This window comes from Lissotriton helveticus, chromosome 1_1 (assembly GCF_964261635.1).
Source record: "Lissotriton helveticus chromosome 1_1, aLisHel1.1, whole genome shotgun sequence".
In the NCBI taxonomy this organism is placed as follows: Eukaryota; Metazoa; Chordata; class Amphibia; order Caudata; family Salamandridae; genus Lissotriton; species Lissotriton helveticus.
The window spans coordinates 2,121,040,018-2,121,064,878 of NC_136057.1; positions in this window are offsets into that span (position 1 = coordinate 2,121,040,018).

The window sequence follows — 24,861 nt, forward strand, 5'->3', positions numbered from 1 at the left end:
TCCAGTAAGTTGCCGCACTGGTTTTGGTATCCTACAATGCTGCTCCGAATAACGGCGTGGGGCGCCCCGGGGGAGGCGGCGTGAACGGGCCTCTCCAGGTGGAGTGTCATCTGTTGTAGTGGGGCGCCCCTTTACCGTTTCAGTTGCCATTCCGTCCGTTTTTGGTCCACTGTGTCAAAAGCCGCAATTCAGCTGAGTTGCGCCCACTCTTGCGGTGCAGCGATAGGCGGCTGTCACAGGACTCTCAAAATGGCGGCAGGCTCTTTCCTTTTTGGGCCTGGTCCACTGAAATGGCCCTGGGACACCTTGGAAATCGGACGCTTGTCTGCTAGGTCTTGGACCCCATTCTCGAAAGCGTCCCCTCCGCCTTGAGAATTCATCAAAAGTTTTGGGGGCCCCAACTCCTGCAGGCTTCTGGTGGGGAGCGGCTGCCATGATTGCTCGCGGAATGACCACGACGGAGCTACGAGATGGTGGTGCTCTCATGCTGACGCCAGTTTAGTCTGAAACATCCAGAAACAAGGTGGGGCTTTCATCGTTTGGGAAAAAAAAAAGTTTTCATCCAATGAAAAGTGTTGTTTTTAGGTCATATGATCAAGCCTTCCATCATTAGGAAACCAAAAGTAAAATGAACCAATGAAAAGTTTTATAAACAAGTCACATGACCTGTTATGCGGCATAGGGTATAAAATGCGGAGAAAATACGTTGGCACGTGAGGCGGCGTCAGTAGCGGACCGATGTGCGAATAGGCCGAAGGCAATACAACGCGCCAAGATCCGGATGGCACCGAGGTGGTGTCCAGCAAGTTGCAGCACTGGTGTGGCCATCCTACAATGCTGAAAGTCGGCGTGGGGTGCCCCGTTGGCCTGTGAGTTTGCGTCAGTAGCGGACCGATGTGCGAATAGGCCGAAGGCAGCACAACGCGCCAAGATCCGGATGGCACCGAGGTGGTGTCTAGTAAGTTGCCGCACTGGTGTGGCCATCCAACAATGCTGAAAGTCGGCGTGGGGCGCCCCGTTGGCCTGTGAGATGGCGTCAGTAGCGGACCGATGTGCGAATAGGCCGAAGGCAGCACAACGCGCCAAGATCCGGATGGCACCGAGGTGGTGTCTAGTAAGTTGTCGCACTTCTGTGGCCATCCTACAATGTTGAAAGGCGGCGTGGGGCGCCCCGTTGGCCTGTGAGATGGCGTCAGTAGCGGACCGATGTGCGAATGGGGCCAAAGGCAGCGCAACAATATTTTCTGACTGACACCACAAGGCGCTGAGATGCCAAGATCCGGATGGCACCGAGGTGATGTCTAAGTTGCGGACTGATGTGCGAATGGGGCCAAAGGCAGCGTAACAATATTTTTTGTATGGAAGATACCACTAGGCGTTGAGATGCCAAGATTCGGATGGCACCGAGGTGATGTCTAGCAAGTTGCTGTACTGGTGTGGTCATCCTACAATGCTGAAACTCGGCGTGGGGCGCCCCATTAGCCTGTGAGATGGCGTCAGTAGCGGACTGATGTGCGAATGGGGCCAAAGGCAGCGCAACAATATTTTCTGAAGAGAAGACACCAAAAGGTGCTGACATTCCAAGATCCGGATGGCACCGAGGTGGTGTCTAGCAAGCTATGCAGTTGAGTTGTGTGCGCACTTGCGGCGAATAGGTCGAAGGCAGCATAACAATGTTTTTTGAATAGAAGACACCACAAGGCGTTGAGATTCGGTTACCACCGAGGTGATGTCTAGCAAGTTGCCGCACTGGTGTGGCCATCCTACAATACTGCTCCGAATAACGGCGTGGGGTGCCCGAAGGGGGGGAGCCGGCGTGAATGGGCCTTCCTAGGTGGAGGCTCGTCTGCTGTAGTGGGGCGCCCCTTTACCGTTTCAGTTGCCATTCAGCTGAGTTTCGGCTGCTCTTGATGCTACAGCGACAGGCGGCTGCAAGAGGACTCTCAAAATGGCGGCCTGTTCTTTGGATTTGGGCCTGGTCCACTAAAATGGCCCTGGGACACCTTAGAACTCGGACGCTCTATTTTTTTTTCCTTTCCTGTACATGCAAAAAAAGGTAAATGCCCGGTACGTTACACGCTTCATCTGCCACGATGAACTCTCCAGAGGAACCGAAAAAAAATATAGTTGTGGTAACTATACCATGCATCGTCATATGGAGAGGTGGCACCAATTAATTATAGTGCTGCATAAAAGAGAGATTTGGAGGAGAACCCCTGACCTGCTAGTACATTCATCAAAGAAGTGGCACTGAGAGCTTCAGAGGCAAGGGAAACGGTCCCAAATATTTAGAAGAACTTTGGAAAGATTAAAATGACATGTTTAGATTGTGGCAAATTAATTTCATGTGGACAGATGAGTGTTACTCTAATAAATACAGCATATGAACATCATCATAGTCGATGGTTGGTAGAGACATTTTGACTATATCCTGGACCTGCCCGTCCTCGCCCAAAATGGCGCCGGAATAAATGGGACTCGTAACTCCTTGTTATGTACTGGTTGCAGAACCTTGAAATCACGAGATACGTATGCAGTTTTGAAGCACATGGCGGGCGGGGACGAGAATTGATTGACTATTTCGACATCCCTATTGATATTAAGTTCTGATCTGTTATTGATTACTGTACTGTTGAAAGTTCGAATTAACGTCACCCATGGTACTTGCCCGCAAATGTATATCTAGATAATTTTATTGTAACTGGCCCTGTCGTATTTTAATTATAAAATGTACGTCCACCGATTCCGTAACTGTTAGACACCTTAGTTCTTGCAACCTAATGGCCCGCCCGTTACGTTCCTCTACAGTGTAAATGTCTATTCATCATATACGATTACAGTTTGCTCTGTGGCAGGCCCACGTGGTTATAGGCTCGTATTTGTATAATGAAATTTTCACAATAAAGGTTTTTAAAAGAAAACATGGTAGTAGTATATATATTGGTAAAGTTTTTAATAATAGTGACTGTTTTAGAATCATTAAAAGGCAAGTGAAATAAAGCAGACCAATTACATGAAGGGTAAAAGGTATAATACGAAGGAACGCAGTAAAGATAAATGGTCAAGGGCTGTTGTGTTTTCTATTCCTGCAACATAAAGTGATCGATAAGAATCTCATATTCAGGCGTATCGGCGACTAAGACAGCAGGTCGACCCTCTTTTGCTCAACGGCTCCGTCATGGGACGAAGAAACGCTCTTTTTCTCGAAAAAAGAATATATTTTACTTGCAGGACAGTTGTAAAATTTCCGGGAAAGTACATTAGCCTGGAACATTATAACATATATTTAAGAAAAAATAATGTTCGGAAGTAATGAAAAGCGTAATTTTTAGGTCATATGACCAAGCCTTTCATCATTACAATAAGAAAAGTAAAATGAACCAATGAAAAGTTTTATTAACAAGTCACATGACTTGTTATGCTTACGTTACGCGCTGCGCGCCCCGGATGACTTCCGGATGCGCTAACGCGGCGCGTCATATGACGCATTACGCGACAACGCAGGTACAGAATATAGTCAAAATGTCTCCACCAACCAGCGGTCGGAACACAACCCCTTTCAGCAGGCTAAATAGTTCTGTTAAATGACAACAGAAGGGACAGGCAACAAGAACCATCAGTCAAAGAGGGGAGGGCTAGTTCTTCTCTACCGGGTTACATTGGGGCGCTACCGGAACTGATCGAATTGGTAGTCTACAGTGTTTCTGGATGTTTCAGACTGAAGCTGGGGTTAGCATGAGAGCAGCACCATTTCGTAGCTCCGTCGTGGTCATTCCGCAACCAATCATGGCAGCCGTTCTTTATCGTTATTTTGGGCGGGGTGGGTTGCGGAGCCGAGCTGTTTTGCAGCCATCATTGTGTGGAGTTCAGTTCATCTCACTAGTTTTGTATTTGTCATGAGGGGTTGTTCCTAATGTTTCTATTTTAGCGAGGTCAAAAAGAGATCCCATTAGTGGCCTACTGATTTTGCTCGATTCCTTTTCTTTTTTTTTACACGATTTTTCGTTATCTGCAAAGACTAAACAGAGTATTGCGACTCTGTGTTTGTTTGTAAATAGAGAATGAACCAAAGAGAACTAATTCTAAAACAGTAAATACTTGGATAACAATCAATCAAATGGAGAGAGAAGCAGGCACGACGGATTACAACGGGGGCAAAGGCCTGCGTTAACTACCTTTCACTATCTGCAAAGAGAGAGTACTCCTAATAGAAATGAGGGGGGGGGGGCACCATTCAAAGCAGATCAGTGTGCATAAACACGAAAATGTTTTCACTTACCACGTACTTGACATTCGACAGCTTATGATATTTGCTATTAAAAAAACATTGAAATTCACTGAAAAAACCATAGGTTATAGACCATATATAGTTAGGAATTAGCATTTACAAAACCTTGAAAATTCACTGAAAAAACCATAGGTTATAGACCATATATAGTTAGGAATTAGCATTTAAAAAACCTTATTTTACTCACACAAAACCATTGAAATTCCATATATAGTTAGTTGCACTAACTATATATCGCGCACCCGCAATCCACTGCTGATCATGTCACATATTACATCATTCATGACATGGTCAGTGACATCACTGATGACATCACTGATGACATCTCAAATGACATCACTGATGACATCACTGATGACATCTCATTTGACATCATTCTTGTGCTAATACGATAAACCTCTTCAGACTCTAATATAACCTTAGATACACTCAGTGTATACAGACACTCACACACTGCCACTCATCCATGGAGTTACTCACACACCCAGTCAGTCATGCAAAGAAACAATCTCACCTCCATTTCTTCAACTATACAGTTAAACACACCTTACTTATTGAAACATATACTAACACATATTTACTCTCTTATACAATCCCTGATACAAGTTCACAATGATCGATACAACCACTCACTCATTCAGTGGCTCTCATGCACAGTTATTTATATATGCCAACTCTCACATGTACTGTGTTTTACATATGTACTTACTATGACATGTAGCATTGAGATATCCATTCACTCATCAATACACTCATGCACACAGTCAACTGCCCATGTAGCTGTTTCCACATGCACTCTTGAACTCATACACCTAGTGAATAAACTGCTCACACATCTATGCATAGAGTCACACACCTTCCAGCCACCCCCACACAAACTCAATCTCCCATGGAAATACTTGGGCAACCAATTAATAACACATATAGCCTCTCGTATAGCTAATGATCAACACATGCAGCAGTTTACAGAACAACAGACATAATGATGCACAAATTAAGACAGTTTAGTCACTAACCCATGCATTCAGTGAGACACATTTAATCACTCACTCATACAGTCAGTCACGCACCTACTAAATCCTTCATCCAGACACTTATACATCCACTCATTCTTCAATATGTAAGACATATTTTAACTTTACAGAAACATACAGTCACTGGATGTTGTCATCAGTGATGTCATCAGTGATGTCATTTGAGATGTCATCAGTGATGTCATCAGTGATGTCACTGACCATGTCATGAATGATGTAATATGTGACATGATCAGCAGTGGATTGCGGGTGCGCGATATATAGTTAGTGCAACTAACTATATATGGAATTTCAATGGTTTTGTGTGAGTAAAATAAGGTTTTTTAAATGCTAATTCCTAACTATATATGGTCTATAACCTATGGTTTTTTCAGTGAATATATATATATATATATATATATATATATATATATATATATATATATATATATAACATTTCTATGGCAAAATGAAACCCCTTATTTTGTTCCTTTTCAAATTAAATGTATTAAGTGTTACCACTTTATTCCAATCAAGATGACTTCAGGTGTGCCATACTTTTGTCATAAGTAAGACTATTAGCGTTCTAGTTGTTCTTTTTATAACACTCTGGGACATTCTGTCATTGGGCTATAGTTGGGCTACATCTGGCTGATATTTGGGCTACATTTGGGCTCTTTTGTCTCTGGTGGCCATCTTGGGAGACTGCATATCAGAATTTTTTTAATGAAATATAAGAGGATTTGAGAAGTCACTCAAAATGTGCCCTAATTTTTCTTTCTTCAGCACTAATCATAATTTCTATGGCAAAATTAACCCCCTCATTTTGTTCCTTTGCAAATTAAATGTTTTAAGTGTTAACACTTTATTCCAATCAAGATGACTTCAGGTGTGCCATACTTTTGTTATAAGTAAGACTGTTAGCGCTCTAGTTGTTCTTTAGAACACTCTGGGACATTCTGTCACTGGGCTATAGTTGGGCTACATCTGGCTGATATTTGGGCTACATTTGTATTTTTTTGTCTCTGGTGGCCATCTTTGGGCTACATTGGGCTACATTGGGCTACATTTGGGCTCTAACATATATATAGCCCAATGTAGCCCAATATATATTTTTCAAAGTTAATTTTCGTAAAAACCACTGGAGCATATATCTTGAGACATAGCAAAGGCACATCGGGCTACCAGTCCCTACAATTTTGCCAAGTTTTGTGGAAATCCATTCAGCCGTTCTAGCTAAAAGTGAGTCCAACCGCCCTATGGAAAACTCAATGTTAAAAACACGTTTTGGGACCCACCTTTTTTCTCGGCCCCCGCTTGACGAAACCCCCCCAAACTTTAAGGGGACGCTCAGAAACAAAATGTGCCATTTTCCTGAAAATTTCAGCCAATTCGGTCCATCAACGCCAAAGTTATTCAACATAGAATTTTCAGAAATCCCTATTCAAAAAATTCCTAACTATATATACCCACTGGCGACCGCCAGTAGGTAATGTATATATATATATATATATATATATATATATATATATATATATATACATTACCTACTGGCGGTCGCCAGTAGGTATATATAGTTAGGATTTTTTCTCTATGGGTTTTTTGAAAATTCTATGTCTAATAACTTTGGCGTTTGTGGACGGAATTGGCTGAAATTTTCAGGAAAATGGCACATTTTGTTTCTGAGCAGCCCCTGAAAATTGGGGGGGGTTCGTCCAGGGGGGGTCGAGAAAAAAGGGGGTCCCAAAACGTGTTTTTAACATTGAGTTTTCCATAGGGCGGTTGGCCTCACTTTTAGCCCGAACGGCTGAATGGATTTGCACGAAACTTGGCAAAATTGTAGGGACTGGTAGCCAGATGTGCCTTTTGTAGGTCTCAATATATGTGCTCCAGTGGATTTTGAGAAATTAACGTTTAAAAAAAGATATATATCTGTAACAGCGGACCGGGCAGCGCTCCAGTTCGCGTACTTTTCGCGCAACGGAGCTTTGTGAAGCGAAGCTGATTGGTTCTCCGGCGTCTGTCAACATTCCAAACAGTCCGTAGCGGCCGCCATCTTGTCTCTCGGTAGGATCGAGAGACAAGAGGAGGCGAAAGGGAAGGGGCAAATGACGATAAGGGGGCATAGTAGATCCTCCCTGACCTCTTAGGTTTGATGTACCATTTTGCCAAGTTTGGTGTAATTCCGTTCAGCCATTCAGGCTGTAGACGTATCTAAATGTCAATAATCGAACGGCTGAATGGATTTGCACGAAACTTGGCAAAATATTAGGGACTGGTAGCCCGATGTGCCTTTGCTAGGTCTCAATATATGTGCTCCAGTGGATTTTGAGAAATTAACGTTCAAAAAAAGATATATATCTGTAACAGCGCTCCGCTTCGTGTAGTTTTCGCGTTACGGAGCTTTGCGAAGCTGATTGGTTCTCCGGCGTCTGTCAACATTCCAAACAGTCCGTAGCGGCCGCCATCTTGTCTCTCGGTAGGATCGAGAGACAAGAGGAGGCCAAAGCGAAGGGGGAAATGACCATAAGGGGGCATAGTAGATCCTTCCTGACCTCTTAGGTTTGATGTACCATTTTGCCAAGTTTGGTGTAATTCCGTTCAGCCATTCAGGCTGTAGACGTATGTAAATGTCCTATGGAAAATTGCATGGGGAAAACACATTTGAAAGTGTTGAAATTTAGAATCAATTAAAATGTTACTTTGGTTTTGTATTTGTGTGTGATGAAAGTTAATTGGTTATGTATATATGTCAAATGAGAGGAAACCACAGCCATTTTGTGATACTACTGTCTGAGGTACATTTGTGAGGAATTTTTGGTGGTGAATTTCTGGTGTTTGATTTACACAGTACTAACACTTCTCCTACTTTTAAAAAGGTGAGTTGTTAATTTGTAAGGGGAACTATGTTGTACACTTGAAGATAATTTGAAAAATGTTTTCTGTTATTTATTTGCAGTCCTTCTGTTATACTAAATACTTGATAAAGTTAGTTTTATATTATGTATTACTAAAAACGATAAATGAAAGTGATTATTTTTTTCTGCAATTTACAGCAAGCAATTTCAAAATAAAATGGCTCACAATGAAGAGACCGTGGCAATTTCTTTTGAATTGTCCACTACATTGATTGAAATTGAGAGCACCAATAATGAAATATTGTCACAAGGAGGAGATGACTTGTATGATTCCATTAGATTGATTGAAATGGACAGCACCAATAATGAAATATTGTCACAAGGAGGAGATGACTTGAATGATTCCACTACATTGATTGAAATTGAGAGCACCAATAATGAAATATTGTCACAAGGAGGAGATGACTTGTATGATTCCATTAGATTGATTGAAATGGACAGCACCAATAATGAAATATTGTCACAAGGAGGAGATGACTTGAATGATTCCACTACATTGATTGAAATTGAGAGCACCAATAATGAAATATTGTCACGAGGAGATGACTTGAATGATTCCACTACATTGATTGAAATTGACAGCACCAATAATGAAATATTGTCACAAGGAGGAGATGACTTGAATGATTCCACTACATTGATTGAAATTGACAGCACCAATAATGAAATATTGTCACAAGGAGGAGATGACTTGAATGATTTTTTTGATCAATCTGTTGATGGCGAATTTATCGAATGTTTGGAGACCATAGAGTTACAAGAATCATCATTGCAGACTTTTCATGAGGAAATTGCTGATGAGGACATGCTACTAGTTCTTTCAAATTTAGAAAATTCTGAAGAATAAATTTATATTTAGAAATCAAAAATTGTTTGAGACATTATTCATTTTTATTTTTAATTTATGAGGTTGTAGCGAAGTGATTGTAGTATAAAATGAGACTTATAGTATAGAGTGCAACATTTTTATGTTACATGGTAAGTTTACTCATATTTACTTCCCTTCTGCCACTATATTATCTCCAATGTGTATTTGACATCTCTTCTTCATCTCCGGCCTCCTTTCTCTCACTGTGTGTCTCCGATGCATCTTATCGCTGCTATTTTGTGTAATTACAGAAGAGAGTAAAATAAAATAGTTCGGAACGTGAAAAGGGGGCAAAGTAGAGTACCCCTCACCCCCTAGGCCTTTTCAGGCGGTCCCAAAAGGATCAGTTTCTGCTTTCCTGAGAGATTATGGTATGAGTTCCATATACCACAATAATTTGCATTACAACATGCAAGATATCTATCTCCTATTACCAACTTTTGGAGATATTCGCGCTAAGCGCGAATATCTCCAAAAAGTAACACCTGCCCTGAGCAGTTCTTAGCCATGTTATCCAATGGGAGGTGGATAACATGGCTAAGAGCATTAGCTCGGTAATGCATGAATATCGCTGACTTTTTAGCGATATTCATGCATTGCGGCCGTTTATTATCGCATTTGCGATAAACCTTGATAATAGCAAGGTTTATCTTCGATAATTTCTGACGATGCTTAGCGGTAAAGAATTCGTTGGTAAGCATCGTTAGCGATAAATATCGCTTAACTTTGGTAATATGCACCAACGTCTGTTAACGTTCGATTCGAAGGAAATGAGGAAGTGTTGAAAAACATTGTTTGCGCCATCTTGCCTTTTTTGAAATGCCACACTTTTGTCGTGCACGGCAGCCATTTTAGATGCCTTGACCAGACCCACTCTCTGCACGCTGTCGATTCGTAGCATGGCTCCCCACCCTCGCAAGCATCTTCCCCAGGCACAGGTCACCCCCGCTCTCTGTCTTATGCATGGGCAATAAACCTCCCCCCATCTGCGCTGCTCTTCCCTGAGAATCACACTCTGTGCCCGCCCGACACCTCCCTTTCGCCCTATTCACTACCGCACCCTCTGACACTCCTCTTCCTCTGTGTCCGATTGTCCAGGCTATCAGCTAGCCCTGCAGATGTAGTTTATGGCTCCAGCTGTAAAGAATCACCCCTCTTCAAAGGAGTTATAGTAGATCAAGGCACACACCCGATGAGATCCGTCACACCACACGTGTTCCTACTATCTGAAAACCATCCTGTATTGTGATTGGGGAGGGGACCGAGCCTGAAGCGGAAGATTCCAGGAATGACTCTTTGTACATCAAAGTTTTTACAATTATGTGTCACATTAAAAATATATAGCACTCCAACAAAGTAGTAGGAATATAAAACTTTAATAACATATAAATATATACAACAAAACAAAAACAGTAAAAACATTTAAACAACGAAGAGACCGTGGCAATTTCTTTTGAATTCCTGATGAGGACATGTTACTAGTTCTTTCAAATTATGAAAATTCAGAAGATGTTGCCTGGGGGTGGGTCGTCAGTAGCAGTCTGTTGTGCTAATAGTTCCAAGGCAGCAGAACGCGCTGAAATCTAGATGGCACGAAAGTGATGTCTAATAAGTTGCCGCCCAGCAAATAACGGCGTGGGGCGCCGCGGGGGTGAGTGAGTCCAGTAGGCACCACAGCTATTCTTACCGGCATTGCAGAATTACTGCTGGGGACAATGCCTGTGCTGTAGCAGGGTCACAGCAGAAACAAAAAGGATTCTGTTGAAGATGTTGTTGGTTTTCAATTTGAAAACAGTTCTGGTGTCAACTGCTATGCTAATGTAGTGGTTAATGTTTTGTTTTCTCTAGAAAATGTAAAAGAGGGGGAGGCAGTCCAAAGTTCCGTTAAAAGGGCAAAGGAAAGGATCGGTGGTTTGAACTATCAGTCAAAAAGGGGAGGGGGTGCAACAATTTTTCCTACCGGGTCACACTGTGCTTTCACCGGAACTGAGGTCTGCAGGATTCTAGTAATTCAAAGTGAGGCTGGGGCCAGCATGGGAGCGCCGACGTCCCGCGGATACAGTTTCGTCACTCCACGGGCGATCATGGCAGTCATTCCCCATCGGGGGTCGGAGACTCCCGCGGCTCCTCTAGAATCTTCAAGGTCGTGGAGGACTACGGTGGTGGAGTCAACCAGTGACCGGGCCATTTCTTTATGCTGGGCCCGCTCTTGCCAGGTCGACCGCCATTTTGAGAGTTCGGTAGCTACTGGCGATCGCGGGGTCAAATGAGCGGACGGGCTCCACCCTGCCGGGCGAGACGTTGCAGCATGGCCACAGTGGAAGAACCCTTTTCCGGGCGCCTGGAGCGCTGAGGGTGCAGCTGGGAAGCCTCCACCTGGGGAGGCGGGAGAGGCCTGTTCGCACCGTCTCTCCTTCCCAGTGCACCCCACGGCGTCTCGCTTGAGATTTGTTATGGCCGGACCAGGCGATGAGGACGAGGGGGGGGGGGTCGGAGGCATGTGCAAGACATCCCCCCCCAGTGTTGTCGCAGCCATTATTCAAGAAAGAAGAAGTGTCCCCTCCGTCTTCGGGCCGGGCTTCCGGTGGATGTCGGCCGGACGCCCCTGGCTCTGGCCCCATGAACGGGTTCCTTGGTTTATCGGCTGCAGCCGGATCCCGTCGGCCTCGGCCCCCCGACCGTTGGTGGCCGGACCGGAAGAGCATGTGGCGGGACTACCTGAAATTGTCAAGGGCCACCGCGGCCGGACTGGGAGAGAGAGGGGAGGGTCGAGGAGATATTCCTCCCCCTGCAACTCTTCAGCGTTGTAAAGGCAATCCCCTGGCCGGGTCCCGCTGGCCTCGGCCTCTCCTCCGGCTACACCCTACGTTAGGATCTCCTGGCCGAGGCGTGGCAGCAGGACCCGCCTTATATGTGCTGCTCCCGGCTGGGCGTAGCCGCAACCCTGCCCCACCTTGGAAGTTTCCAGAGTGGGGGCGGATGTTCTACTGACTTGCATTTTCCCTAGTCTATCGATTTTTTTGGCGTGGCAGGCGGTGGGACAGCGAGGGGTGATTTGGTTTCTCTTACTGTTTTTCTGGTCTCTCACCACTGGCATATTTTAACGTTTTCTTGTTTCTAGGACATTAATAGGTTTTATCATTACGTTATGTTATCGTTTCTTTGTTCGTTGTTTAATAAAAGTTCATGTTCATCAGTGGCCTACTGATTTTCGTTTTCCTATTCTTTTCTTTCCAGGTTGTTTCATGCTAAAGTTTCTGTTAACAGGATACAGTGATCACTTCGTTATTATTGCATATGTCCTTTTCACTAGGGGTGCTCTCTGGTCGGGCCAGATGACGTATCTCTAGTAAATGGTCCGGGTGAAACAGGTGCATCAATCAGTGGGGAGTAGATAGGCATGACAGATTACAACGGGGGAGAAAGGTCCGCATTACGTACCCTTTCACTATTTGCAAAGATTTTCCTACGTATATTTGCAAACAGGGAATACCTCCAAAAAGAACCAATTCCCAAACAGTCAATGTTTGGGGAAACAATCAATCAATGAGGAACGAAATAGGCACGACGTGTTAAAGGTTTGCGTTACCTACCCTTCACTATCTGCAAAGGGAGAGAGAATATTTCTATTCTTCCTCGTTTGCAGGCAGAGAAGATTCTTAAGAGAACCAACTTCGAACAATTCAATGCTCGATTCAAACAATCAACAAGGGGTACTGTGAACACAAATGAACGCCGCTTATGTACATACACATTGGTATTATCAACAGGTTGTTCCTAATGTTTCTATTTTAGGGAGGTCAAAAAGAGATCCCATTAGTGGCCTACTGATTTTGCTCGATTCCTTTTGTTTTTTTACACGATTTTTCGCTATCTGCAAAGACTAAACAGAGTATTGCGACTCTGTGCTTGTTTGTAAATAGAGAATGAACCAAAGAGAACAATCAATCAAATGGAGAGAGAAGCAGGCACGACGGATTACAACGGGGGCAAAGGCCTGCGTTAACTACCCTTCACTATCTGCAAAGAGAGAGTACTCCTAATAGAAATGAGGGGTGGGGGGCAGCATTCAAAGCAGATCAGTGTGCATAAACACGAAAATGTTTTTACTTACCACGTACTTGACATTCGACAGCTTATGATATTTGCTATTAAAAAACCATTGAAATTCACTGAAAAAACCATAGGTTATAGACCATATATAGTTAGGAATTAGCATTTAAAAAAACGTATTTTACTCACACAAAACCATTGAAATTCCATATATAGTTAGTTGCACTAACTATATATCGCGCACCCGCAATCCACTGCTGATCATGTCACATATTACATCATTCATGACATGGTCAGTGACATCACTGATGACATCACTGATGACATCTCAAATAACATCACTGATGACATCACTGATGACATCTCATTTGACATCATTCTTGTGCTAATACGATAAACCTCTTCAGACTCTAATATAACCTTAGATACACTCAGTGTATACAGACACTCACACACTGCCACTCATCCATGGAGTTACTCACACACCCAGTCAGTCATGCAAAGAAACAATCTCACCTCCATTTCTTCAACTATACAGTTAAACACACCTTACTTATTGAAACATATACTAACACATATTTACTCTCTTATACAATCCCTGATACAAGTTCACAATGATTGATACAACCACTCACTCATTCAGTGGCTCTCATGCACAGTTATTTATATATGCCAACTCTCACATGTACTGTGTTTTACATATGTACTTACTATGACATGTAGCATTGAGATATCCATTCACTCATCAATACACTCATGCACACAGTCAACTGCCCATGTAGCTGTTTCCACATGCACTCTTGAACTCATACACCTAGTGAATAAACTGCTCACACATCTATGCATAGAGTCACACACCTTCCAGCCACCCCCACACAAACTCAATCTCCCATAGAAATACTTGGGCAACCAATTAATAACACATATAGCCTCTCGTATAGCTAATGATCAACACATGCAGCAGTTTACATCACAACAGACATAATGATGCACAAATTAAGACAGTTTAGTCACTAACCCATGCATTCAGTGAGACACATTTAATCACTCACTCATACAGTCAGTCACGCACCTACTAAATCCTTCATCCAGACACTTATACATCCACTCATTCTTCAATATGTAAGACATATTTTAACTTTACAGAAACATACAGTCACTGGATGTTGTCATCAGTGATGTCATTTGAGATGTCATCAGTGATGTCATCAGTGATGTCACTGACCATGTCATGAATGATGTAATATGTGACATGATCAGCAGTGGATTGCGGGTGCGCGATATATAGTTAGTGCAACTAACTATATATGGAATTTCAATGGTTTTGTGTGAGTAAAATAAGGTTTTTTAAATGCTAATTCCTATATATATGGTCTATAACCTATGTTTTTTTCAGTGAATATATATATATATATATATATATATATATATATTATATATATATATATATATATATATATATATATATATATATTACCTACTGGCGATAGCCAGTAGGTATATATAGTTAGGATTTTTTCTCAATGGGATTTCTGAAAATTCTATGACTAATAACTTTGGCATTTGTGGACGGAATTGGCTGAAACTTTCAGGAACATGGCACACTTTGTTTCTGAGCAGCCCCTGAAAATTTGGGGGGGTTTCGTCAAGGGGGGGCCGAGAAAAAAGGGGGGTCCCAAAACACGTTTTTCCCATTCATTTTTCCTTAGGGCGGTTGGACTCACTTTTAGCTCGAACGGCTGAATGGATTTACATGAAACTTGGCAAAATTGTAGATATGGTTTGCCCGACGTGCCTTTGCTATGTCTCAATATATGTGCTCCAGTGGATTTTGAGAAATTAACGTTTAAAAAAATATATATATCTGTAACAGCGCTCCGGTTAGCGCCCCGGTTCGCGTACCGGACGCGTCACGGAACTTCGCGAAGCGAAGCTGATTGGCTCTCCGGTGTCTGTCAACATTCTAAACAGTCCGGAGCGGCCGCCATCTTGTCTCTCGGTAGGATCGAGAGACAAGATGTGGTGAAAAACGAAGGGGGAAATGAAGGAAAGGGGGCAAGGTAGACCCCTCCTGACCCCCTAGGATTGATGAGGGGGATATTAAAGTGCCCCGCGGGGCAAAAAATAAAAATTATTTTTTTTACGATTTTTCGCCGTAGAGGCGCGTCCCGGTACGCGAACCGGGCAGCTCACCGGGCAGCTAACTGGGCAGCTAACCGGCAGCGTAACGGGAGTCTGAGAGAAGCTGATTGGCTGTCAACATTGTAAACAGTCCGGAGCGGCCGCCATCTTGTCTCTCGGTAGGTTCGAGAGACAATATGTGGGGAAAAACGAAGGGGGAAATGAAGGAAAGGGGGCAAGGTAAACCCCTCCTAACCCCCTAGGATTGATAAGGGGGATATTAAAGTCCCCCGCGGGGCAAAAAGTAAAAAAAAAAATGTTTGAGATTTTCTTCGTGGTAGAGGCGCTTCCCGGTACGCGAACCGGGCTGCTAACCGGCAGCGTAACGGGAGTCCGCCATCTTGTGTTTTTGGAGCGTCCGGTTTGCGTACCGGGTAGCGTCCCGGTAAGCGTAACAAGAGAAACAGTGAAAAAAAAAATTAAGGGAATAGATTTCTAGCAAACTTGGCAAAATTGTAGGGACTGTTTGTTTGATGTGCCTTTGCAAGGCCTCAAGATATGTGCACGTGTGGATTTTGTCTAATTAAGGTTAAAAAAATATATATATCTGTAAGCGTGCTCCGGCGCGCTTACGTTACGGGTTTTGTTTGCGCTGCAGAGCCGATACGTCACGGTTATGCGACGCGTCATGAGGCGTCTCACAGATTTTACAGCTATAGATATTAGCTTTTAAAAAAACCAATGAAATTCACTGAAAAAACCATAGGTTATAGACCATATATAGTTAGGAATTTGCATTTACAAAACCTTGAAAATTCTCTGAAAAAACCATAGGTTAGAGACCATATATAGTTAGCTGGACATTTTATTGACATAAAACCAATGAAATTCCATATATAGTTAGTTGCACTAACTATATATCGCGCACCCGCAATCCACTGCTGATGATGTCACATATTACATCATTCATGACATGGTCAGTGACATCACTGATGACATCACTGATGACATCTCAAATTACATCACTGATGACATCACTGATGACATCATCTAGTGTCTGTGTGTTTTTGTAAAGTTTAAATATGTTTAACATATTGAAGAATGAGTGGATGTATGGAAGACTGAGTGTGTGTGTGGCTGGCTGGGAGGTGTGTGACTCTGTGCATTGCAACGCATACGCCCACTGGGGCGGGATTATTTAATGCGTGTGATTTTCCTCATCTGCTCTTCGACTCTGCCAGTGAACAAGGGCGTCTGAACGCTCGAAATGCGTATGGCTAAGACATTCAAGCTGGGCGTTAGCTGATGGTGCTGCTGTGTTGCCTCTCTGATTAAAAGGATAAAAACTTACTGAGTGTGGCGATCTCATTGGAGGCAACTCTTTTCTTTACATATTCAGCGGCATGCCTGCCGCGAGAGAGCCCCACCGCTGCAAAGAGCGGGTCTGCATCGTCAAAAAATCAAAGGACGCTGCAAGAGCGGTAAGCCGGTCTGGGAGGTTGCACTTACACGGCTTGCTCGAAATCAGTTGACTATCAGCAGACCCACTGGGGGTGATATTTTAATGTGATTCGAGATGGAGAGCAGAAACCCACTGGGGCGGATATTCTTTTGGAAAACCACAAGTACCAGCTAACATTGCAACGCATACGCCCACTGGGGCGGGATTATTTAATGCGTGTGATTTTCCTCATCTGCTCTTCGACTCTGCCAGTGAACAAGGGCGTCTGAACGCTCGAAACGCGTAAGGCTAAGACATTCAAGCTGGGCGTTAGCTGATGGTGCTGCTGTGTTGCCTCTCTGATTAAAAGGATAAAAACTTACTGAGTGTGGCGATCTCATTGGAGGCAACTCTTTTCTTTACATATTCTGCGGCATGCCTGCCGCGAGAGAGCCCCACCGCTGCAAAGAGCGGGTCTGCATCGTCAAAAAATCAAAGGACGCTGCAAGAGCGGTAAGCCGGTCTGAGAGGTTGCACTTACACGGCTTGCTCGAAATCAGTTGACTATCAGCAGACCCACTGGGGGTGATATTTTAATGTGATTCGAGATGGAGAGCAGAAACCCACTGGGGCGGATATTCTTTTGGAAAACCACAAGTACCAGCTAACATTGCAACGCATACGCCCACTGGGGCGGGATTATTTAATGTGTGTGATTTTCCTCATCTGCTCTTCGACTCTGCCAGTGAACAAGGGCGTCTGCACGCTCGAAACGCGTATGGCTAAGACATTCAAGCTGGGCGTTTGCTGATGGTGCTGCTGTGTTGCCTCTCTGATTAAAAGGATAAAAACTTACTGAGTGTGGCGATCTCATTGGAGGCAACTCTTTTCTTTACATATTCAGCGGCATGCCTGCCGCGAGAGAGCCCCACCGCTGCAAAGAGCTGGTCTGCATCGTCAAAAAATCAAAGGACGCTGCAAGAGCGGTAAGCCGGTCTGAGAGGTTGCACTTACACGGCTTGCTCGAAATCAGTTGACTATCAGCAGACCCACTGGGGGTGATATTTTAATGTGATTCGAGATGGAGAGCAGAAACCCACTGGGGCGGATATTCTTTTGGAAAACCACAAGTACCAGCTAACATTGCAACGCATACGCCCACTGGGGCGGGATTATTTAATGCGTGTGATTTTCCTCATCTGCTCTTCGACTCTGCCAGTGAACAAGGGCGTCTGAACGCTCGAAACGCGTATGGCTAAGACATTCAAGCTGGGCGTTAGCTGATGGTGCTGCTGTGTTGCCTCTCTGATTAAAAGGATAAAAACTTACTGAGTGTGGCGATCTCATTGGAGGCAACTCTTTTCTTTACATATTCAGCGGCATGCCTGCCGCGAGAGAGCCCCACCGCTGCAAAGAGCGGGTCTGCATCGTCAAAAAATCAAAGGACGCTGCAAGAGCGGTAAGCCGGTCTGAGAGGTTGCACTTACACGGCTTGCTCGAAATCAGTTGACTATCAGCAGACCCACTGGGGGTGATATTTTAATGTGATTCGAGATGGAGAGCAGAAACCCACTGGGGCGGATATTCTTTTGGAAAACCACAAGTACCAGCTAACATTGCAACGCATACGCCCACTGGGGCGGGATTATTTAATGCGTGTGATTTTCCTCATCTGCTCTTCGACTCTGCCAGTGAACAAGGGCGTCTGAACGCTCGAAACGCGTATGGCTAAGACATTCAAGCTGGGCGTTAGCTGATGGTGCTGCTGTGTTGCCTCTCTGATTAAAAGGATAAAAACTTACTGAGTGTGGCGATCTCATTGGAGGCAACTCTTTTCTTTACATATTCAGCGGCATGCCTGCCGCGAGAGAGCCCCACCGCTGCAAAGAGCGGGTCTGCATCGTCAAAAAATCATATGACGCTGCAAGAGCGGTAAGCCGGTCTGAGAGGTTGCACTTACACGGCTTGCTCGAAATCAGTTGACTATCAGCAGACCCACTGGGGGTGAAATTTTAATGTGATTCGAGATGGAGAGCAGAAACCCACTGGGGCGGATATTCTTTTGGAAAACCACAAGTACCAGCTAACATTGCAACGCATACGCCCACTGGGGCGGGATTATTTAATGCGTGTGATTTTCCTCATCTGCTCTTCGACTCTGCCAGTGAACAAGGGCGTCTGAACGCTCGAAACGCGTATGGCTAAGACATTCAAGCTGGGCGTTAGCTGATGGTGCTGCTGTGTTGCCTCTCTGATTAAAAGGATAAAAACTTACTGAGTGTGGCGATCTCATTGGAGGCAACTCTTTTCTTTACATATTCAGCGGCATGCCTGCCGCGAGAGAGCCCCACCGCTGCAAAGAGCGGGTCTGCATCGTCAAAAAATCAAAGGACGCTGCAAGAGCGGTAAGCCGGTCTGAGAGATTGCACTTACACGGCTTGCTCGAAATCAGTTGACTATCAGCAGACCCACTGGGGGTGATATTTTAATGTGATTCGAGATGGAGAGCAGAAACCCACTGGGGCGGATATTCTTTTGGAAAACCACAAGTACCAGCTAACATTGCAACGCATACGCCCACTGGGGCGGGATTATTTATGCGTGTGATTTTCCTCATCTGCTCTTCGACTCTGCCAGTGAACAAGGGCGTCTGAACGCTCGAAACGCGTATGGCTAAGACATTCAAGCTGGGCGTTAGCTGATGGTGCTGCTGTGTTGCCTCTCTGATTAAAAGGATAAAAACTTACTGAGTGTGGCAATCTCATTGGAGGCACCTCTTTTCTTTACATATTCAGCGGCATGCCTGCCGCGAGAGAGCCCCACCGCAGCAAAGAGCGGGTCTGCATCGTCAAAAAATCAAAGGACGCTGCAAGAGCGGTAAGCCGGTCTGAGAGGTTGCACTTACACGGCTTGCTCGAAATCAGTTGACTATCAGCAGACCCACTGGGGGTGATATTTTAATGTGATTCGAGATGGAGAGCAGAAACCCACTGGGGCGGATATTCTTTTGGAAAACCACAAGTACCAGCTAACATTGCAACGCATACGCCCACTGGGGCGGGATTATTTAATGCGTGTGATTTTCCTCATCTGCTCTTCGACTCTGCCAGTGAACAAGGGCGTCTGAACGCTCGAAACGCGTATGGCTAAGACATTCAAGCTGGGCGTTAGCTGATGGTGCTGCTGTGTTGCCTCTCTGATTAAAAGGATAAAAACTTACTGAGTGTGGCGATCTCATTGGAGGCAACTCTTTTCTTTACATATTCAGCGGCATGCCTGCCGCGAGAGAGCCCCACCGCTGCAAAGAGCGGGTCTGCATCGTCAAAAAATCAAAGGACGCTGCAAGAGCGGTAAGCCGGTCTGAGAGATTGCACTTACACGGCTTGCTCGAAATCAGTTGACTATCAGCAGACCCACTGGGGGTGATATTTTAATGTGATTCGAGATGGAGAGCAGAAACCCACTGGGGCGGATATTCTTTTGGAAAACCACAAGTACCAGCTAACATTGCAACGCATACGCCCACTGGGGCGGGATTATTTATGCGTGTGATTTTCCTCATCTGCTCTTCGACTCTGCCAGTGAACAAGGGCGTCTGAACGCTCGAAACGCGTATGGCTAAGACATTCAAGCTGGGCGTTAGCTGATGGTGCTGCTGTGTTGCCTCTCTGATTAAAAGGATAAAAACTTACTGAGTGTGGCGATCTCATTGGAGGCAACTCTTTTCTTTACATATTCAGCGGCATGCCTGCCGCGAGAGAGCCCCACCGCTGCAAAGAGCGGGTCTGCATCGTCAAAAAATCAAAGGACGCTGCAAGAGCGGTAAGCCGGTCTGAGAGGTTGCACTTACACGGCTTGCTCGAAATCAGTTGACTATCAGCAGACCCACTGGGGGTGATATTTTAATGTGATTCGAGATGGAGAGCAGAAACCCACTGGGGCGGATATTCTTTTGGAAAACCACAAGTACCAGCTAACATTGCAACGCATACGCCCACTGGGGCGGGATTATTTAATGCGTGTGATTTTCCTCATCTGCTCTTCGACTCTGCCAGTGAACAAGGGCGTCTGAACGCTCGAAACGCGTATGGCTAAGACATTCAACCTGGGCGTTAGCTGATGGTGCTGCTGTGTTGCCTCTCTGATTAAAAGGATAAAAACTTACTGAGTGTGGCGATCTCATTGGAGGCAACTCTTTTCTTTATATATATATATATATATATATATATATTACCTACAGGCGGTCGCCAGTAGGTATATATAGTTAGGACCTAGTTTCCATAGGAAATCTGCAACATTCTATTGGGAATAACTTTGGCGCCGGTGGACGGATCTTTGCGAATTTCTCAAAGAAGATGGCCCGCTCTGCTCCGCTCCTTCCCTGAAAGTTTTGGGGGGATTCGTCAAGTGGGGGCTACTACTCACTTTCTCCTGCTCGTCCTAAAACGTGTTTTCCCTATGTTATTTTCCAAAGGACGATTAGACGCGGCTACAGCCCGTACCGCTGAACGGAATTACACCAAACTTGGCAAAATGGTAGGGACTGGTACGCAGTACGGCCTTTTGTTTAAATGGTGTAAATCCCTCCAGTAGTTGTTGAGAAAATTGAATTTGAACAAATTCATATATCTATATAAGCTTACTGTAAGCTTACTGTACTCTGTACCTTCCCGAGTACGAGCTGCATTCTGATTGGCTGCCAATGTCTGTCAACACTCCAATTTTTGGCAGCCATCTTGTACCTCGGTAGACTGAGGCACAGGAAAGCAGAAAAACAAACGTGTAGAACTCAAAAAGGGGGCAGGGTAGAAGCAAAAATGTTTTAATTTGAGATGTCATCAGTGATGTCACTGACCATGTCATGAATGATCTAATATTTGACATCATCAGCAGTGGATTGCGAGTGCGCGAAATATAGTTAGTACAACTAACTATATAGGAGCAATTTCAATGGTTTTGTATGAGTGAAATGTCCGGCTAACTATAACAGCCCTAAAACTTATAGTTTTTTGAGTGAATTTCAAAGGTTTTTTAAAAGCTAATTGCTAACTATATAAGGCCTGAAACCTATGATTTTTTCAGTGAATTTCAAAGGTTTTTTAAATGCTAATTCCTAACTATATAAGGCCTGAAACCTATGGTTTTTTCAGTGAATATATATATATATATATTGTTTCTCAATGGCCGATCGCAAGCAGTGGACTGCCCCCCTTCTTGTCTCCTAAACTCCACACCACTTGTGGGGTCCCCCAAGGCTCCTCGCTCTTACCCCTTTTTTTAAATATTTATATGCTTCCCCTACTTCACTCACTAAAATCTTTTAAAGTCACTACATTTAATTACGCAGACAATCTGCAACTCACCTTCACTATCGATGACTCCCCAGAATCTATCCATCAATTTCAGTCCGCCATGCTCTTCATACGCCACTAGATGGATAGCAACCAACTAAAATTGAACCCCGAGAAGACAGAATTGGTCCTCTTTGGTAAAAGTAAATCTTTGTGGGGCCCACACTACTGGCCTCCCACACTGGGTTCACCCCCTATTCCATCCAGTACGGTGAAGAGCTTAGGGGTACTCATCGATGAAGAGCTTTCATTAAGGCCTCCAGTTAATTCGGTAGTCTCATCCTGCTTCTTTCAGGTCCGAAAAATAAAAATAATTAGTAGGATGCTTACCCAGCCTGCTTGACCCAGGTTGTGTCGGCCTTCGTGTTGTCACATTTAGACTACGCCAACTCCATCTACTTGGGCCTCCCTATTGCCCTTGGTAAACGCCTTCAGATGGCCCAGAACCAGGCAGCCAGGCTCATATACCGTATTCCGCGGTGGCAATCAGCAAGACCCCTGCTGAAGCAACTACACTGGCTACCGATCACACAGCGTGCACTTTTTAAAACCGCCTGTATAACTTTTAAGGCCCTCCACACACGCAGTCCCAAGTTTATCCAGGTACTCCTCAGTAGATACACTCCTACACGTAGCCTGCGCTCTGCCTCACAAATCCTCCCGACTGTCCCCCATTATAAATTCCAACGGAAAGGAGGATGTAGGTTTGCTACGCTTGCCACTAAACTGTGGAACTCTCTCACCCATTACCTGGCTATTTGTCAAGACATTAGCCTAGTCCCTCTCCGGTCCCTCGTCAGGTGGTCCCCTGGATATGTTGGTTAGCGCCAAGAAACCCTCGGGTGAATGTGCGCTGTATAAATTCTTGTTAAGATAAGATAAGATATATATATATCCAACAATAACTTCCGTAACCAAGTACGAGCCATGCCAATCCAGTGAAATACCTTTAGTTTTATTCGGGCAAAACAACAGACGAATTTCGAGCAATCCTGCTCTTGGTCACATGACCACTCTCTCGATCCCGGAAGTTAAATGCATTTTAGAATCCCAGTCCATCACATAACAAAACATTTCAGTTTAGTTACATGTTTAAAAATAAAATGTGCAACTGACCCAATTATACATTAACAATAAATCAGCATTGTTGGTGATATGGGTATAGTACCCCACATTAACTTTTTTTGTATTATTCTGTGTCAATAATCATAAGTGGAAAGGGATAGAAGGAAAAGGTTTCAATCAATCACTTATAAAGAAAATAATGGGTATAGTACCCTATCCATTCAATACTAGTCTCTGTCTATTCAGATCAAGCACTAAATCCAAATCTGAGGCACTACAGTCAAATAGAATACTAAATAGTCCAAAAAATTAAAGGAGAATGTGGTCAAGACCGACACTTAACTCCGTGCTCGTAAGGTTATTCGTATTTCGTGACACCCCCATTCCAAATCGTACCATCTGGATAAGAGAAAACAGAGAAAATAGTGATTAGTACCAATCCTTCTCGATATCAAATATACAATCAATCTAATGATTATGAAAAATGCTACATCATGAGCGATAAAACCATCACTAAACTAAGATTGTCGTCTGATTACATATATGCAATTAGAATTAAGAAAGGGTCCAGCACAGTGAGGGGGAAAGAAAGGGGGAGAGGTGGTACATAAGTATATTTTTAAAAACAAACAGTTCAGGAACTGTATTCCTTCTAGGTAGCAAGAGGCAAACATATAATTCACAGATCGGAGATGTACATGCATTTCTTCATCAATATTCATCCCCATCGGTGCAACACTAACAGCTTGGAGAATGAATTTAGATTCCAATCTACGTAAAGCTAAGATTCTGTTACCCCCTCTGGGATTTTTGGGTATTCTATCATGTGCAAAGTACTTTGCTTTGGTCCAATCGCTGTTGTGATGTACACTGAAGTGTTTAGCAGTACTGTAGGCAAAATCCTTGTTTGTAATGGCCCTCCAATGTTCTAATATTCTTTTTTTAACAGGAAAAGTTGTAGAGCCTATGTACCACTTGCCACACGGACAAGTGATAACATATATGACAAATTCAGTGCTACATTGTATGTTTTTACTGATACACCATTTTCTTTTAGTACTTTGCAACGTGACCTCCTTCACATTATCTCTGTGTCTACACGCTTTACATTTTCTGCATTTGTGGAATCCTCCTCTTTTCTCTAGCCAAGTAACTTTTTTGCTCTCCGTGTGACTTCTCACAATCTGATCTTTTATTGAGCGCCCATTCCTATAGGTTATAGATGGGTGGGTGCCTAGTTTCTCCTTCAGGATTTTATCTTGCAAGAGTATATCCCACCTTTTTTTAATTATTTGGCAGAGTTGTGGTGATTGAGAGTTGTAGGTGGTGATGAGTCTAATGACAGAATCTGACTTGGTTGGTTGGTTTAGGCAGTTTTATACAATGCATCTTCTCTTTTGATTTTTTCAACCCTTTGTTCTCCTTTTGTGAGCATTTTAGTTGAGTAACCCCTGGCTTGAAATCTCTTGAACATCTCTTTTTTGCTTTTTTTAAAAGTAACGTCAGTGCTACAGTTTCTTTTAGCATGAAGAAATTCACTGAATGGAATGCTCCATCGGAAGTTAGGAGGATGACAACTCTCAGAATGTCATACTGAGTTGCCTGCAGTTTTCTTCCTGACTACTTCAGTGTCTAGTTTGTTGCCATGAGTTGTTACTTTAATGTCAAGGAAATCTACACTTTCCTGACTGTGCTGCATAGAGAATTTTAGGTTGACAGTGTTCTGATTAAGCATACTTAGGA